Source organism: Rissa tridactyla, chromosome 1 (assembly GCF_028500815.1).
Source record: "Rissa tridactyla isolate bRisTri1 chromosome 1, bRisTri1.patW.cur.20221130, whole genome shotgun sequence".
Lineage (NCBI taxonomy): Eukaryota > Metazoa > Chordata > Aves > Charadriiformes > Laridae > Rissa > Rissa tridactyla.
In genome coordinates, this window is record NC_071466.1 from 47,659,110 (window position 1) to 47,677,358 (window position 18,249).

Sequence of the window (18,249 nt, forward strand, 5' to 3'; positions counted from 1 at the left end):
ACACAATGCCACAAATTCAGCTCAGTGTAATGCAGAGTTCCAAGGGTGAGATGGGAATAATTACACAGAAGGTCAAAAGCCTCTTGCCCTGCAATAAGTACCATTTCTGACAGGCTTGCTAGTTTGTTTAAATAGAACATTATAATCAAGCAGATATTGGAAAAGACCTCAAGGAGATTACTTTCATACAATACAGAGTCCCTCTTATAAAGAAAGATATACCTCATTTTCAGTTATGTGGAAGGTCACGAAGAAAGAAGGGCTTTTTACTACCGAAGCACAACTGCAGTTCTGGTCATTATGAGCTGCAACTCTTATCCAAAGTAAGATTTTATTGCCAAACTTGAAGCTAACAGTGTGCTGAACATCCGGCCCAGCGCAAACAGGCTGCATAAGTATCTTCAAACCAGCCTCCCTGCACGAAAGAAGCTTTTGTGAATGAAACCGGATACTGAAGAATTAGAAATGCAGCTATTCCTCTGGTCACTTTGCAGAGAAAGGATGGGGGAGGAGAAGTAGGAGAGATGCTGATTACAACATGCTGTCTACATAAACCAAACATGTGTGGAGGTGTGGGAACACACATATAAACCTTTCTCCAGAGTTTGTTGTTTCATTAAAATGAAGAAAACTCAAAAATGTGTTCCTTCCTCTCCCCTCCCTCCACATAACAATTCTTGCTGAGCAAAGTGTTAGTCCTGGACAGACATGGATGTCACCGTTTTGACTGATAATCAAGTTCTTGTAAGAAAATAGCTCAACTAATTTATCTGTATTTAAGAATAAATAGCTGCACCAGGCTAACATGGAGGCTCTTCAGGTTCTCTGGGAAGCCCTCAGAGCAGCATAGACTTGCTGCAGGATTGGGGTACAGCTACGCTAAGAGAGGTACACCAACAGGCAGACAGACATCACCGCAGTGAAAGCAGTCTAGGGCATCAATGGCATTCCTCAACACGAGGAGTGGCATTACTCTTAGTCTTCTTTCATTTGTTTTTTCCTTTATTGCAAGTATCTGAGATATACTCATAAACCTTCAATTATAAAAAAGTGCCATTCCCTGATCTGGGAAACAAATGTCTCATGAACTCCTGAAGCACTTCAGCTTTGAAAGAAAAACAAGTAGAAACTTTTGCCAGTTTACTACGAAACCATCAAGAACTCTGTATTCGCTATTAGTTATTTTTATCAGAGAGGGAAGCTGGCTAAAAGCCTGAAAAAAGAGGTGGGTCTTCAGTCCTTTGCTGAACATGGGGAAACTCAGGTTTAGATGTGTTTCTAACAGAAGGAAGAACTCCTAAGGTAGCAATTATCTGTCTTCTGCAACACCACACCCAGACTTCCTTCTACCCCTGTCACTGCAGCTCGCCGAAAGAGCATTGGTGGCACAGAAAAGACAGTTCTCATCATTTGGTTTCTGGCTCATGTGGTGATCACCACATGATACTTCATCTAGAGATGAAGTGTCATATTCTCTCATCTAGAGATGAAGTGTCATATTCTCTCATCATCCTATTTTACTCAAAAGTCTTGCAGTCCCCTTGACTCATAGCCTCATACAGAGTGTGCAGCCTATCTTGTCCATATAGGACTAGGATGAGAGTGACGAGATCTACATGTAGCCAGCGATCATGAGATCATAGCTGTTCTGCTGCAATAAGCTCCCACTTGCAGCGTGTGTCACAGGTATGAACCGTTTGGCCTGTAAATCAACAGGTTTGATCTTGCCTGTGGATGATTCCTGAATAGGTTGCTGAAAGGCTCTCAAAAGCACCTCCACCTTCTAAATGGACTCCACCCTCTTTACTCACAGTGGGTTACGAGGAAGTTGCTGCCTTTTTTATTTGTTGCTTAAGCTGACATGTTAAAGACCATAGATGTATTTTATGCCGTAACAAAAATTGCGGGGCTCCTTGCAAGTCTCACAACAAAAGAGTGTTTTAGGTATGAACGTGTTACCTTTGAAACATGGGAGAGGTGTAGGCTGCGTTTGTTTCAGGATTCAAAATGTGCCCACAAATAGGAGGAGCTCAGTTGGATGTAGCAGTGTAGATGCGTGGACCTTTAGAAATTTTGCTTCCAAATATAGAAATAATTCACTTGTATTTCTGACCACATCTGAGTCAAATCCAAAACCCAGGATCATGACAGTTTTGAATCCGATAACATCTTAAAGACAGATTGGTTTACACAAGCCACATTTTTGGGGAGGGTTATTCATAAACACGTACATTTTGACACAACAGGTCAAGTGAGGAATATGTCATACCTCAGCACTCCAAAGCACTGGCTTTGAGCGGAGGTGATTCCTTAGTACGATATTTTCTACAGCTGCTTGAATGAATGTGTTCTGTGTCTGTAGGTTTGTGCTTATGGAGCAAGATGTTATTTAGATCCAATTCCACAAGTCATTTTTATTTAAATAAAGGTGCCATAGATTTTGCTTTCCCCCCCTGAGTTAGCCATACGTACATGTGCTCAGCATTGTCTGGCCAAAGCACGCTACAGCTGCATCTGCAGCTGTGAATACACAATCCCACCTCCCATCCACCTGCAAAAAGTCCATCCAGATCTGCTTGGCATGACCTCCTCATGCGCACCCTGACCACCTCATGGCATGATGACAGCTTACAAATGTGCTGGACATGACTGACCACATAAAGCACTAAAACACTCCAAAGGAAAGTCTCCCATTGCATCAATCTTGTGGCCTTCCAGACGGTCAAGAGCAGATTTGGCTTTTGGATGGCATCAGATAACCCTTGAGGTGCAGTGCACCTGCATCAATACACCTACATGTTCTTACCAAGCAGAATTCTCTCTTGGCTTATACAATGGAAATTAGAAGTAGGTGTGCCAACATGTATCAGTAGGGAAATGCACCCTTAATCCACAAATGTTTGCTTTATAAAGACTGAAGTACCGTAAAAGCCGTTCCTTTATGCAATGCAGGCTTCAGATTTTAAGACTCAAGAGACAAGGCATGGATTAAAGGCATTACCACACAATGGACATATGTCAGTTTGGTTTTTATCACTATCAAACAAGCACTGGGAAAGAGTCATAAGAAAAATATTTATAGCAATAAATCCCATCTTAACATGATAACATTCAGACTGAACACTAAAAGAACTAAAGGTATGTAGAATACAAAGTGACTCAGGTATTCCAGGTAACCCATGACATGTTGTAGAGTAATTACACTAGTATTTCTGTCTGGGTAATAGAAATTGCAGGAGAAACTGCACTTCACAGGTTTTGGATAAGAAACTAGAAACGCCTGGGCCGGCTGCGCATTAACCTTAGTGCAGGAAGTGTGGACAACTTTTCTTACCATTGATGACACGATCCATGCCAGTAAACACCTTCCAAACTGTAAGGAGCAGAAATTATAACCGCTTTCATAAGTCATGTAACAAGGTACGGACTGTTCTCCGGTCTCACATAATCACGGAAATATCATCACTGCAGTAGTTTGCCTCCCTCTGGATTTTTCCCCTTTACACGCTTACGCTGACAGTTTGCTTTGCTTTGCTTTACTCACTAATGTGGTTAAAATTTGTAACCCTCTTGATGACTGCCATGGTTACAGAGCACATCTCTTTCAACAGGTTCCTTTTTCCTGGCGGTAATACAATGTCTCTGATTCACGGGCTGCAGGATAGTGGTGGCGAAATCGCTGGAGTTTACCGTCCCTTGGCACTGGGGACCAAACTGGTGTAAACTGGGGATTACCACAGAGTGGAGAATACCATCCCTGACTTTGGCTTTTGAGGTTCAGTTTCTTTGTCACTATTTTTCTCTTTCCTTGCGTTTCAGAAACTGAAAAAGGAATGCAAGTGTTTCCATATCACACTGTATAATTTAACAGAAGACTAATATTTTGTCTGGCAGCCTTTGTAGCTTGTATAGATGATTTCTTACACCAAACTTCCCCTTCCTTTCTCCCTCCCTTCCCCGAGTTCAAGTATGATGTTTTGAAAAGCAAAACTATTTGACTACAGAGTCCTTTCTAGCATTTAATAAATTAGGCACGGGTTAATATGGCAAATGTCTTCACCGTACGCTTCTCCTTTTCAGTTTGCTTTACCAAAGTCTGTTTTACCAAAAACGCATTAATTTTAATTGACTGAAAGTGTTCCATTAAGGCTGACTTTTAATAAAAAGGCTTTTTAAAAAGAGTTTTCAGGGTGGAGAGTAGAGAAAGAGGCTTTTTTTGGGTGCTAAAAATCAGAGGTGTTTTGATTCAATAATGGATATTTTCAAAATTAAAAATCTTCACTGTGTAGACCCCAAGGCGACCGATACGGAATCTCGCAGAAATCTGTTTGTGCCCTAATTCTCCTCTCCAAGTGTGTTGTTTGGACTACATTTCCCATCATTCGCAGTAGCCGGGAGGCCCATGAGGCAATATAGCAAGGAACAGCGCTGCATGAATGATGCTCTCCACCGTGTTCAGCTCATAGAAACACTCTGGTTACAGTTCCTATAAGGAACCTTGATACCTTTTCCGTATAGAAAATGGTACTTTCCAGACAACATTTTGCAATTCTGAAGCAAAACTCTGCTTGGGCAATGGTCCTTGTAAAAGCAATGGTAACGTTAATTGTAACAATGGTGGTAATAATATTTTCGTGGGAAAAGAAATCCCATTCTCTGATTAGCTCGACTATTCCCATCTTTGAGAATCTTTTCTCATTGAGAAAAAGTTCACAGAAAAGGTGAGCCTGACACGAGCAGTGAAGAATCCAGAAATCTACACTGGGGGCCTGTTTTTAGCAATTCCTTTCATCAGTGAGTTCAGCTTCCTTCCCAGATGAAATTAGGCTTCTGGAATACCCACTAAATATCCTCTCTCAGGCACAGTCAATCAATTTTGCATTAAAAATACCGAATGATTGCAACTTGCTGCCCGTACAATTTTTTCTTGCCATACAGCACTGCCATCCTTTTGGTTATCAAATGAAATTTAAATAATGCTGCCACGTTCCTCTTGACTGAATGAAGTGCAAATATTGATCGAAGCTTCCATCAGCTTAAAATATCAGAAACTGAAAATGGTTCTGCCAAAAAGATGGGTATTTAATGTATTGCTCAGTACTCCCCTGCTTTTCCCCTTTGTGTTTATCAGCGTGTTCATTTTTCCTTGTTGCACCAGTGTATTTTTATTATTTAAGCAAATTATCATGGCTGAGGTAAGTAACACAATTATTCCTTGTTAGCTGGCGCATTGCCATTCCTTTCATGTGTTCAAGAGTCAGCTATGAATTATAAGGAGGTAATGTCCCTGATGGATTTAGTGGTGACATCATAAATCCTCACTCTGATGAAGACACTAATGTGTGCTGTTGCCAGTAATTTGCTGACACCACTGATAGTTAAGGGCACAAATAAAGGTGTCTTTCTTGGACACCGCTGACAGTTAAGGGCACAAATAAAGATGTCTTTCTTGGCACAGTACCATGGAAGCCAAAGCTACTGTGAAAGAAAACACCAGCCAGGTGAATTTCAACTTCTTTGGAAACACATCTGTCAAACGTGGAACAATACACCCACATAATGAACGACGCTTTTCTGTGCTCGTAACGTGCTTTGAAAACCATGGTCAGCTGAATATAAAGAGAGGGAAAAAAAATGTATTTGAGGGATCTTGCAATAGTTTGTTAATTATTTCAGCTTAGCTAAAGCAGTTCTGGAGTACCTTGGGGGTCACCACAGCATATGCATGTGGCTGGATTGGACCCAGCACAAAATAAGACCCTGTGGAACTAGTTGCCTGTGTGAGCTTCTGTCCTACCTTTTCTCCAGCGGGGAGTCATGCCTGGCCTCCTCTGACATCAGATCCTGATTTAGTACCGCGGCCACACTTCGCAGCTGCAACCCAGTGAGGTCAGCATGTCCACATGGGCTTTGGGGGTAAACTTTGGGGCACTCACAGGTGAAATGGTGACCTATTAGTCCTAAGCCAACCATCATGGCAGGACTGAAGCCTGGCTTGCAGTGAGATCTGTTGGCACGGATGAGTTTCTGAGCATCTATTTGTGTAGTACACCAACATATCAGACTGGCACAACCTGAGGCCACAGAGGAGGTTTGGCAACGTCTTGTGAACATGATGTATGGCAGTACTGAGCCACCCCTTCACTCTACCCATCACCACTTCATCCTGCCTAAGCTTTCCAAAATTTAAGTCACAGCACATGTTCATAAAACACTGGTTGGCCTCTAAACTGACTCCTTTAAACATACTCTAAAAAATAAGGTCCCCTGTGCTGTCTCCCTGGGCCACCATTGCTCAGGAGACCTTTGTTCCGGGACCTTGCAATCTCAGTCTCTTTTTAGGTAGATTTAACAGGTCCCACACTTCTCCCCACTCATCTCTGACACTCAGATTGTCTTTTCTTGTAACAAAATCCCACCCAGGTGCCTGAAGGTGGCACATGCTGAATCCCACAATGCCACCAGGAAGCTGAAAAGCCCAGATTTTACTTCAAGAACTGCATGTGGCTCTTGGGGAGCAATATGAAAATTTTTTCCATAATAAAGTACATCAGGATCTTAATGACTCCGGTTAGTCCAAGGTGTCAGGTAGCATTATCAATATCATTATAAAAATCTTCATGTTAGGGTTCAAACTTGGAATTTGGCTCAAAACCAATAATGCTGTAGAGTTGCTTTCTATGTTCTCAAACAATTTCAATTTTTAAATTTTCTCCGTGGCCCCGAGAATGACCATTTCCTGCCCCCATCTCAAATGGCGGCTGCGTCCCGTGATGCCACGTGACTCCAGCAGCTGTGGCTTCAAAAGAAAGCCAAAATACATGCCCTCTGCTGTGCAAAATGTAGATGCTATTCAAACACTTCATATAAAAATACACTTTATATTGTCTTGACAATGAATATGTTTGTCCATTGTATCAAGCAGTGCTTGGCTTCCTTATGCTGTATGGTGCAGTTTTATTAACAGTACTGATTTTCAGATAATTTACCTGAAAGCTTTCAAATCTCCTGCTTGTGTAAAGTACCTGAGACGCCAACCCACAGCTCAATCCAGATCGTACATGTTTTAAGCACTCCACATGAATTTCTATCCAACTTCTATCTATTCCAAGCTTGCTGGGACCTGTCAGTGTTTCTACTTTGTTCTTCGCTGGCAAAGCATTGATATGACATTTGTAAATGTTGCCAGATGAATCGGTGGCCTGGGTTTGGTACATAATTCAGAACTTCAGTTTTTCAATCCCTCTGAAGCAGCAGCCAGCATTGGAGCCAAGGTTTAATATAATTAGTGTATTAATTTATGTCAGTGGTTGGGTCCACTTTTTTTTTTAACCGCATTTCACAGAAAATCTCCTACCACCAGCAACTGATCAAACATGACAAGCTCCCTCTTGGCTATCGCCCGTGATATGGGCTACTTAACTCCTGTATTCCTTCCCAGAATGGAAACTGCGGCTTTTGGCAAAATAAAGGAGCTTCTGTTCTCTGCCACTGTCAGAAGTGGAAATTCAGTGCAATCTTTTCATCAGCTTGAAATGCCAGATCAGATTAAAAGCCCTGATGCCAAGAGGAGGGCATCTGATGCACTGCTTTGAACTGCGGTTCTTAATGCTCTTCGGTCCACCACTTCGTAGGAGCACCTCAAACCTTCCTGTTACTCACCTCATTAGAGCAGTGCTGAAGAGTCAAATCATTAAGAGAGGCTGAGGTCTTCTGGAAGCAGCCCCGCTAGGGCAAATTCAAGCCTGCTATAGGGGTGCCAGGCTAAGAGGGTTAGCTCAAGGAGGAAAGCGCACCAGCGAGGACATTAACTGAAAGTCACGGGGAGTACCCAGTGGTCACATAAATTGGACATTGTGACCTACATGATGGGAAGAGTGAGTGGCTTTTGGCTTTCAGGTCAGCTCAGTTCCTGCTATTTACCAGACCTGGGCTTGTCAACAGGGTGTAATAGTTACACCACGTGCACTCGCCGGACTGGCTGGGCTAATTAACCTTGGCATTACTCTCCATGGGCTGTAGAAGCAGCCAGGATCTGGCAGCCCCAGAGAGCAGCACCTCTGAATCACTCACTGATCTCTTGATCTTGGACATCCTAAGGGCTGTGATAACTAAGCTGGGCATGAGAAATGGAGCCCATCATGACCGGCAGCCTGAGGAATCAACCACCATCCCACATGGACGCTGTCTCGTTACTAGACCTTCCCTGCATTTCACATGCACATGGAGCGCCTGGTATGAAGTGTGTTGTTGTCATAATGAAATCATGGGGAATCAGATGGAAAAATGTGTGTTTGAGCACTTAAAGCTAGACTTGTAGACCACAAAACAGACTTCACAAGTAGAGGTCAAGGTGGCACCAATTAAGACAAGATTATATTTAATGGAGAGTCACCTGGATTGAATTAAGTGTATTTTCTTGGACCTAGCAGGCTGGAATCAGGATAAACAAACTGCTCCAGAATTCCTAGGTGACCTTCTAATAATTATGACCAAATTTGAGTTTCAAGTCTTCAGAGCCCCCAAATTATCTTTTATATAAGAACACACATTGCTACTCGGGAGGTCTGTTTGTTGTGATGAACAGAGCATAAAATAAATCCCTCACACACAATACTGCAGGTGGAGGCTGCAAAGCAGTTTCTTCGACCAATAGAGCTAATGGGCCTCCAGTGTAAAACACATTTTTGTAACTCCCTTTCTTCAGACCTTCTTTTGTTGTGAGAAACACAATGCCAAAAGAACTTAATGGCTTTGTTTTCCAGTCCATAAACTGCTGACATGTCACTGGTGGTGTGGTTAAGCATACAAAGCAAGTCCACCAGAGTTCAAGCTCACGCTACAGTCAAGTATGGGGGCCACCGCTTCTTTTTTTGTTGCAAGATTTGTCGTTGGTGCACATTTAAAAAATTAAATCGTGTCCCTGCATGGAAACACAGAATGAAACTATGATACATGCACTTCTCAATCTTGTAGGTTCTATCTGTGGCATCTTTGCCCCTTATGCAGAGACGATGCCCAGGAGTGGAAGAGAAAGTTGTACAGTGAGGCTGAATCTAATTCCTGGGGTTTTTGCCAGTCTTGGACTGTATAATCTACTCATTCGCATTAAGATGAACATTGATCAACTGTTTTTCTCCACAAGAGAGTTTCTTTTGAAAAATATGTTTGTTCACTGAGCTCCACTTACCCAGCCAAAACATTTCAATAACTACTTAATGAGCCCACATCCTTAATGGGTATCAGTTTTTTGATATCATATGAAATCCTATCGCTACGAATCCCTAGCAGCTTCTTGGTGACAACACAATCTTGTCAACTATCATCATTTTATGTTAGCAAGGAAATCAAGAAAAACTCAATATCTCCAGGCAGAGGCAGATGGGCCTTCCTTAAAGTTCACTTGAAATGTCTAAAATTCATCTTTTCAGTTAAAACTGCACTAGAACACAATTTCAAATAAGAAAACATTCCTTGTGGACCTAAAGTCATTTCATAGGGGCTTTTCAAGAGTTAGCCTAACTTTCAATCTCTTAAGAAACTTAAAACTCTTGTCATAAAAAGAAATAAATGTCACTCTTGCAGTATTTGCTTCGCTTGATGTTGATTTGAACCTTTAAGCCTGTGGCTCATGGTCTTGCCTACTAGGATTAGAAATGCAGTTTTTACACTACAAAAGAATGGGAAGACCTAGATTTCCACATGGGTATGCAAAATGCTTGGTCTTTCTCTAATAAAGCTGGAGACAAATCTGATACAATTAACACTTCACATAAGATTGTACAAGTTTTTGAAATATGTCTTTCTGTGTTTGATTAGCTTGAATCTTGGGGGTAGGGAACCATATTTTAAAAAAAGGAGAAGCACACCACTGTCAATAATTGTTACCAAGCTTGCAAAGACATTTCTAAAAGCCTTTATGTGGGACGTACAGATAAAGGTGTAAGGAAGGTATAAACGGTTATGTTTGGCACCATCTGATTCAGTGTTTCACAGACTAATTATTTCCAAATCTTAGTGCTGCCACCGTGGTCTTTCCCCCTAACTCTGACCCCTAGGATCACTGTATAATCATACTTCGCCCTCATCTTAGCCCCAGGGTTATTAATACTGCTCTGTGTCCTTTCATCCCTTTTCCTGACTTCTTATCCCACTTCTGTCTTAGTCCTTTGTTCACGCTACAGGTGCCTTATCACCTCTTCTTGTGCCAACACCTCTTTCTTCTTCCCCCAGCCCCACCACCCTCTGCTAGGTAGGAATTAAAGACAACAACCCCAGACAGACCCAGCTGAATCTCTATAACGCCAGGCCTGCACAAAAGCCAGAAAAACCGGGGACTTGGGCTAACAAGGATAGTGTGAGACTTGCCTCCCCAGGCAGGAACTGGTGACTTTTATTATCTGGTGGTGCTTTTTGTGGTTGTGAGTAATGCAGCCGTTGCAAAAGGATGCTGAGAAACCCCAAGTTCTGCATCCTGTGCTCCTCCCACATATAAAAGCACCAGCTCAGACTCTAGCTATTATATTATTATCATCATAACTAAATATATTACATGAGAGTTATTAAATACTTCCCATCTGGGTCCTTTGTGAATTTTAATTAAGCTTACAGTGCCCCATGCAGATGCCACTGCAGTCAGCGTAGTGCATGTACTCCAAAGATAAGACACGTGTTAGACATCATGCACGGGGAACAAGATGTGTTTGATGGCCCTTGGCTTTGGCATGAAGTGAGACAAATGTCTCTAAATATGCTACTTTATACAAACGGACTCTGGAAGAAAAACACCAGATTCTGAGGCAGATTTGGGACAAGGATAAGTCTTCTGCCACAAGTGACAGGGAACTCCCTGGAGACGTCCAGGAACAGGAATTAATGATTCATGTTCTAGAGGAGATTCACCTTGAGAGCACACCACAATGTTGCAGTTTCTGTCTGTGCTGCCTCCTGCCACTCATGAAAGAGCACTGGAACAGGCTGCCCAGAGAAGTCGTGGAGTCTCCGTCTCTGGAGATATTCAAAACCCACCTGGACACGTTCTTGTGCAACCTGCTCAGGAACCGAGGAACCAGTCCAACATCTGTTGGCCTAGATGATCTCTGAAGGTCCCTTCCAACCCCTACCAATCTGTGATTCTGTGTGATTCTGTGATTATTTCTGCTAAACAGATTAAATGATCAATCCTTCAGCACCAAACCAGGTAATAACCCCATCACCCTCTCCAGTGGGAGTACATGAGGGACTCCAAATCCTTCACTCCTCCAGAAAAAGGATCATCCTGGGCTCCAGGGAGCCTTCCCACCCAGTACTGCTCACATGGAGGAGGAGGCACCACAGGGCATGGAGATTGGCTGCCTCCACCACCCTCCCACGCCATGCCGGCAGGATCTGTGCCCTGCTGCCACACCTCGGAGTGTGCATAGCCTTCCTCCCCTTGCAGCTATGAACCCAGAACTGCGGTGGTGGCCTGCAGAGGAGCCCAGCCTCTGCCCCAGACGTCTGAATGTGGGGAAACACTGAGAAAATAATCTGTGGCACAGAGGTACATGCACACAGGGCCCAAAAGAGCTCCTTGTGTTACACAGCATGGACATGGCCAGCCATTAGTAGGATGTCATGGTTTCAGTTGGGATGGATGGATTTGGGATGGGAATAGTGTGTTTTGGTTGTTGCTAAGCAGTCAAGGCCTTTTCTGCTCCTCACACGGCCCTGCCAGTGATTAGGCTGGGGGGGGGCACAAGAAGCTGGGAGGAGACACAGCCAGGACAGCTGATCCCAACTTACCAAAGGGGTATTCCATGCCACATGACATCATGCTCAGTGTAAAAAGCTGGGAGAAGAAGAAGGAAGCAGGGGACATACAAGATGTAATGGGCTCAAACTTGAACATAGCAAGTTCCACCTAAACACGAGGAAGAATTTCTTTCCTTTGAGGGTGGCAGAGCACTGGAACAGGCTGCCCAGAGAAGTGGTGGAGTCTTCAACTCTGGAGACGTTCAAAACCCGCCTGGACGCGTTCCTGTGCAACCTGCTCTGGGTGACCCTGCTCTGGCTGGGGGGTTGGATTAGATGACCTCCAGAGGTCCCTTCCAACCCCCATCATTCTGTGATTCTGTGACATTCAGAGTTATGGTGTTTGTCTTCCCAAGTAACCATTACATGTGATGGAGCCCTCCTTTCCTGCCTGCCGATGGGAAGCAGTGAATGAATTCCTTGTTTTGGTTTGCTTGCATGCATGGCTCTTGCTTTACCTTTTAAACTGCCTTGATCTCAAACCACAAGTCTTTTTCCTCACATTTACGCTTCTGATTCTGTCCCCCATCCCAAGTGGGGGGAGTGAGCGAGCGGCTGTGTGGTCCTAGCTGCCGCATGGGGTTAAACCATGCCATAGGGTCTGGCATCAAGCGACGTGGGCATGGGCCAGCCTTCACCCCATGCTTTTGGGACCCGGGGCTGCACCCCAGCCCTGCTGCGCTGAGCTGCAAGAGACAGTCTTTCAATCCACCAGCAGCAGCCCATATCAGAAATAGCAAAGGAAAACAATTTGGTTTAATATATTTATTAAGCCCTTCCTGCCTCCTACAGCGAGGTGTCACCTTCCACTGTGTCTTTGGTAAGTGGCTATCTAGCTACTGGGTATCACCGCCACTCCTGTGGTTATGGCCGGTGAACTAACTTTGGGTGACTACTGCTCTGAGCTGAATTTGAAATGAAAAAGCTCGAAATTGCTGGCAATGTCATCCCTACTTCCTCCCCATAATCTCCCCACTAGGGTAGTCCAGGAAAATATTTTGAGCCCCAAAACCTCCTTAAAGAAGTTTATGGGCACGCAGTCATCAATGCGAATCAAACTAATGCTGTCAGTCCCAAAGGGCCACATTAGTTTTCCCACAAAAAAAGCCCCATAAGTGTAGCACTTCTGTCCCACGCTTGGCAGGTTATTAATTTATTTTAATTTGCAGTAACCGTGACTGAGCTACATTCATCTTCCCAGATGTTGTTAGGGATGAAAGCTCAAGGAATAAGCTTTTTCTGCTGTTGATGTGCTGTGTGCCAAACCTCGTCTTGAGCCCCTGGCTCCCGCTGTACTTTTCTTGTGTCTGTACTGCTGCTTTGTGATAAATGAAACTTGCAGAATCACACGTACCGTGGTACAGGAACAAGCATCTTGTCTGGGGAGCGGTCAGTGCCGGAGGCTAGAAACTTGGGTTGTGTGTACATCTGCGGAGGCTCATGTAATAACTACAGCAGTTATTATAACTAAAGCAAAGGTGCTGAGGCTTTGATTACAAATGTCAAACAAAACGGGAAACAAAGCAAGGCTGAGGAAGGAAAAGGGCCCCGTCCCCGCGTTCTCCTCCCCCCCGCCTCGTCACAACGGACTGCTTTTCTTCCTTTGTTTTATTTGCTCTAAAAGCCTTTGCAGTCTTCCCTTCTTGGCACGTTTGTAGGGCCCTGCGAAGCTCAGAGTTTACTTTCAGTTACACTGAAAAGCCCCAGATGGTATAAATGATCGTTTGTAAATAAATGAATAATCAGAACCAAAAAGCTCCGCAGAAACCCTCTACCAGCCTTTTCTAATTTTTCATAAAACGCCTCAGGAACAGATTGCATACTTCACCAGCCAACTGAAACAGCCGTGTTACCAATTTGCGCGTATGGAGACCAATTTCATTTTTATTTACTCATTTTTGAGTACCGTGAAGCTCCTTCCTCCACGCTGTGACTCCCCCTGGAAGCAGGGACGTGCCAGACCTCTGCCTGCCGGAGGAGAGAGGAGGCACCCGAGGAGCAGCCCCTGGTTTCCCCCTCACATCACCTACCTGTGAACCCCTCCACCAGCCTGAATGTGAGATGAAGACCCTAGTATGGTTGGGGCTAAACCCTCTGCTTTGTGTCCCTGCTGTCCTCTGGGGCTTGGCATCTTCCTCGTCTTCCTCCATCCACACCTGGGTGCCGTGGTGGTGGTGCTGCATGCATGACCCTGGGCTGTCTGGGTGACCTGATGTCCCTATCTGGGGAGGGCCACGTTGTCCCCTACCAGATGTACTTTGTAGTCTGGACTCGTGCTGAGCTTGAGATCAGTGGGGCAGATGAGAACAGGTCAGGCCTGGGGGGCATCTGGGGCTTTGGGGCACCCCTTGGAGCCCCAGCTTAGGCGTGGGGGACAGGCATAGAAGGAGTCTGAGCGGTTGTTTCCTCCCATTGGCCTTTCAGTTCTAACATCTTAAAACTGGCACAGGTTGCCCGGAGAGGTGGTAGATGGGTAGATGGTTTCCCATCCCTGGAAACATTCCAGGTCAGGTTGGATGGGGCTCTGAGCAACCTGATCTAGTGGAAGATGTCCCTGCTCATTGCAGGGGAGGTTGGAGTAGATGACCTTTAAAGCTCCCTTTCCGACCCAAACTGTTCTATGATTCTATGAAAACTGCTATGCAGCTTTTGCATAGTTGCATAGTTTTGCATATCCAGGAGACATGGATACCTGTCTCCTGAGATATTCCCAGTAATGCTCCTGGTGCCCACAGGCACCCCAACTACCTTTAGAAGCAGCTGATCAGTACATACATGCATATATACATACAATGCATGCACATGTGTGCGTGTATACATATACAAAAAATATCTGTACATATCTGTACAAAGCATATATATATATATGTAAATGTATATATACTTGCATGCCTATACATGCTACCAGTCAGGCATCTGACATCAATGTAGACATAGCCCCTATTTAAGAATAAATGAGGAATTAGAGTGGCTTTTTCTGCTGGATAAAGCAATAGCTGGGGAACAGTTGCATCCCACCACCCGCAGCAGACAAGCCCTCTCTTTCAGTGGCTCCGACACGTTTCCACCAGGCTGCGGAGGCAGGAGAAGAAGCTGTTTCCCAGGAAATCCCCTGCTGTCCCGACCTCCGCCACACGCAGATGGGCTCCGCGCCATCCCGGCAATGAAGCAATTTCGGCCTGCTCCTCTCCCAAGTCTGCCGGTTCCTCGGACATGGCGATGCATCGGTTGCATCAGCCTGGGCCAGACTCACCTCTGCTGAAATGAAAGCACACGGTGGGATGGCCACGCTCGCGCTGGTGGAAAGGGTTGGGATTTTTCCACCTGAAAACGAGACCCGGCGTGTTAGCGAAGGTGCTACAGCGGCTGTTTTATTTATGCTATTTGCAGTAGTTTCTTTATATATGTGTTAAGTTTCAGTGTGAGTGTATTTAACTGTACTTCTTTTCCAGCCAGAGACTGCTGGACGGAGACAGAAAACTCCTTCCCAGAGCTGCAGGCTTCCTTGTTTTCATTCCGTACCCAGCGACGGGGTTCAGCCATCAGTGGTGCTGTGCACCCTACCCCACGTGTGTCACATTTTTACGATCCCGTTGAACACAGGAGAGGGAAATTTAATAACTCCTTACAGACTGCATACCAGAGCCTCTTCACGGCATCGCGTTAGTAAGAAACATGGAGGGGAGCCCATAATAAATGTTACAAGGGGAAATACCTTTGACTGATAAGAAGCTGAGCAGATGACAAATCACAAAAGCCTCCAGTGAACCCCTCAGGAGCAGATAACCTTGAGACGTACCTGTATATAAAGATTAAACAGCAACCCGAGCTCAGCACAGATTTATAGAGCTTTGCAAGTGTCTTGGTTTCGCTGTTTGCTTTTGTAGTCGTTTCTGGATTTTATTGTCAGTTTCTATCTGTTAATATTCCGTACAGGCCCAAAAATACAGGCGTAGAGAAGTCACCCCAGAAAAAAAAAATTATTTGAAATATTTTACAAGGAGATTTTATAGATCAATATCCCCAGCGAATGAGAAAGATAACCAGGAAAGGGCACGGTACACCTGTGAGCGAGGTTGTGCAAAAATACAAACAAAAAAAAAAAAAAGAAGGATAAAATATATTGACATGTTTGAGCTTACTGGCTAAATCTGGTTATTCATTCCTCTGTAAGTGGCAGTCCTAGTTATTATGGGCTATATATTTTTGCTAAGACAAATACGTGAGGCAGTAAATGCCTTCGTTAGTATGCTTCAACAGGAAGGGCCGTGGCTACTGCTGCTATTCAGGGCCCCTCAGGGAAAATACTCATGGGTAAAAAAAACGTGGCCAGTTACGGACTGGGTCGAAACCTTAAGGAGGGAGATCATTCTGCCTAATGGCTGAAATGAGAGAGGAGGGACCTGAAACAGTTAGGTGCTATTCTGAACGTCAGGAAACACTCTTTACTGTGAGGGTGACCAAGCCCTGGCACAGGTTGCCCAGAGAGGCTGTGCGGTCTCCCTCCTTGGAGGTGTTCAGAAGCCCTCTGGACATGGTCCTGGCAACTGCCCCTAGGTGTCCCTGCTTGAGGAGGGGGCTTGGACCAGATGATCTGTTGGACCCCATAGGTTCCTATGAGGACAGGCTGAGAGAGTTGGGGTTGTTCAGCCTGGAGAAGAGAAGGCTCTAGGGAGACCTTACAGCAGCCTTCCAGTACCTGAAGGGGGCCTACAGGAAGGATGGGGAGGGGCATGTAGCGATAGGATGAGGGGCAATGGTTTTAAACCAGAGCAGGGTAGGTTTAGATTAGACATTAGGAAGAAGTTCTTTACAATGAGGGTGGTGAGACACTGGAACAGGTTGCCCAGAGAGGTGGTGGAGATCCCATCCCTGGAGACATTCAAGGCCAGGCTTGATGAGGCTCTGAGCAACCTGATCTAGTTGAAGATGTCCCTGCTTACTGCAGGGGGGTTGGACTAGATGGCCTTTAAAGGTCCCTTCCAACCCAACACATTCTATGATTCTATGATTCTATGATCTCCAGAGGTCCCTTCCAACCTCAACCATTCTGTGATTCTGTCATTTCTTGCTCAACTACTGAGTCACTCCAGCTTTAGTCAATTACCTTTGGTTCTTTGCTTATCAAAAGGGTGCAACTTTGCCTGATTTGCAAGGATGGGAGTGCTGATAAGGGACACGTTTCCACAGCGTGCACCACAGGCATTGCTGAAGAGACCGATTACATCCAGGAGCAGTCTGTCCCGTAGAGCTGGCTCCTCTTCGGAAAGAACAAATACTCAGCGACCACCAAAATTTGGTCCCCCTTAGCCTTGTCCTTTCAACTCCCAACCAAAACCCCATAGCACCGGGTCACAGTGCAGCATGCCGGAGTTCAGCCAGCAGGTCTTTCAGCCAAACCTCCCGCACGGGTGTGCTTCCCTATTGCAGGCCGGCGAGGAGGAATAGCATCGTAAAGCCATGGGTGAAAGTTAGCACTGCCAGATCTCCGTCCAGGAGGCGGGCAGTCTCCCCAGGTTCAAGGGCGATGCCAACGCAATTGTTTCTGCACGTAGAGAGGGGACCCGTGCTTATCTGATCCAGCAACTCAATGTGCAAATTTGAAGGTGGCTACCAGCGGCTGCTCCTCGTCACGCTCGCAGAGAGCCAGGCGTGCCCCGTAGGGTGTACGAAACACTGTGCGCTGACTTTTCACTCCAAACAGACCATTCAATAACAAAGGAAAAATAAAAGGCAGGGGGGACACGGGGGGAAGAGAGGGATTAGATGACAATTGAGCTGTTGTTTGTGCAAGTGGAAGAAATAACTTTTCAGGAACAGGCCACGGGTCAGGCCAGTGGACGATGTGGGCGTTCGCTGGAGAAGTCAGACTAAACAGGCAGTGATGCGTATTATACTTATGGCACTGTTGGGAGAAAAAAATGATATTAAACACACGCAGGACACTGAGGAAGAACAAACAACTTATTGTGTGGAAAGCAAAAGTGCTTTGGAAGGGCCAGTAGGACTATCTGATTTTTCAATTCATCAGCGGTTTGAGAGATTCAAGACCTGTTCTCGCACGGCTTTGGTTCAGACACATCTCTTGATAAGGCTCAGAGGTCTCCAAATCACTTTGTTTACTTGTTTCTCTGCCTGTAACCATGTAACACTATGGTTTTTATTAGACAAACGATCATATCAGTTAAAAGCAAAGCGGATGGAAATGCAAGGGAAAGGCAAAATTCACATTTAAGGAGAAATTTCACGAGTAAAGTGCAGCTCCAAGCCTCTGACTTGATATCCACAGTTGTCCTAGACTGGCTCAAACGTAAAGGAACGGTCAGATATGAGGGAGAAGCCCACGGGCCTTGAACCATCCCTAGGAGCAGTCACAAACACCAACCCTCTTCAGCTAAGTACGAAGACGACATTTCCAGCGTGCCGTTGCCCTCCTTCAGTAGCTGTTTCTTTACT